The sequence below is a fragment of the Carlito syrichta genome, unplaced genomic scaffold, assembly GCF_000164805.1.
Source record: "Carlito syrichta isolate Samal-C Ts95f unplaced genomic scaffold, Tarsius_syrichta-2.0.1 Scaffold309491, whole genome shotgun sequence".
In the NCBI taxonomy this organism is placed as follows: Eukaryota; Metazoa; Chordata; class Mammalia; order Primates; family Tarsiidae; genus Carlito; species Carlito syrichta.
The window spans coordinates 97,694-99,291 of record NW_007253587.1 but is presented as its reverse complement, the minus strand read 5'-3'; positions in this window follow the sequence as shown (position 1 = coordinate 99,291).

Here is a 1,598-nt window from a genome sequence, read left to right as displayed (position 1 = left end):
GTTGCCAACTTAAGTCCATCTGCACCCTAAATCCCCCTTGCCACATAACATCACATATTCCCAGGTTTATGAGTGAGGAGATGGGTGTTTTTGAGATATAGTTACTCTGCTTACCATAGGCTATCCATTCAGATATTCCATAATAACTGCAAGGTACCAGCTTCCTCATAATTCTGGTCTTTTTCTTAGGTAATGATTGTGAACTCCTTTAAGTTATATTTTTTGTAATAAGCAATGCGACCTACTACAAAAAAAATGTGGTTTCCGGCAGGGCTCAGCGGCTCAGCCTGTCATCCCAGGACTTTGGGAGGCCAAGGCAAGTGGATTGCCTGAGCCCATGGGTTTGAGACCAGCCTGGGCAACTTGGCGAGACCTCATCTTTACAATAAATCATAAATTAGCCAGATGCGGTAATTCTGGCTACTTGGAAGGCTGGGGCGGAAGGATCACCAGAGCCCAGCAGGTTGACGCTGGAGTGGCCGTAAGCATGCCACTGCACTCCAGCCTGGGCAATGGAGTGAGACTCCAACTAAAAAAAAAAAAATGTAGTTTCCTAAGAAGCCCATAAAGAAGAAACTCAAAAGCACTTCTGATTGTACAACCCAGGGATAATTACAGTTAACATTTTGTGTGTAATGCTTCCTGTCCTCCACTAAACATATGTGTGTTTTTGTCTCTGGAGCTAGTTGATCATGTAAATGAGTCAATGACTCTTCAAATCTTACTTTGTAAAAGGAATCCAGCCCAGCCATGGGTCCTATGACACTTTGTGCACATGTCGGGGGGAGGGAGCATGCCAATGATCTTTCTCTTGCTTGGAAAAACCTTGTGTTTACACTTGTAGGATCAGAGATATACCACTTAAAACTAATCCCATAGCTTCAAATTATCAAGAAAGATAGCAGAATCTAATCAGAATTAGATTTTTCCATGAGTTTAATGTTTCTTTTACAGCAAATGATAATAATCAGTGATATCTGATGCCTTACAAATAAGTACTATACAAGGAACATTCTCAAAATTATATGGACAAGTGACACATCCAAGATAGATGAAAAATGACTAAGATTGCCAATAATTTAAAATAATCACATAAATCTCCTATGACACATGGAAGACATGATTCAACCTCTCGCTAATATTCCCAGTTTGGCATCTTCTCAGATGTAGATTCTTCAAGTTCAATTTCTGATGCAGAATCATGTCTCTGTTTCCATGGTTGCTGGTAGAGATGAAGCATCTCCTTCTTCTGTGTCTTAGAATCTTTTTTGCTCATTTTGCCAATTAAAATAAATTCATGCCTAACATCAGGCTTGGAGAATTGTTTTTAGTTAGCATTTATGATATTCACAGCTGGTTAAGAAGCACATAATTTACCATAAGAAAAAAGTAGTAAACTTGAGCTTCTTTTCTAAAAATGTATTATGGATTATGTAGTGTCATTGATCTTAAGCTAAATCCTATTAAGTAAGTAATTGTTGCATATTACTATGTGTTTTATGTAGATTAACTTACTTAATAACAGACAGTCATATCTTATAGTTGTTTTTATTTTTCTTTTTGTTTTTTGTCAGAGGTCTCATTCTGTCACCCAGGCT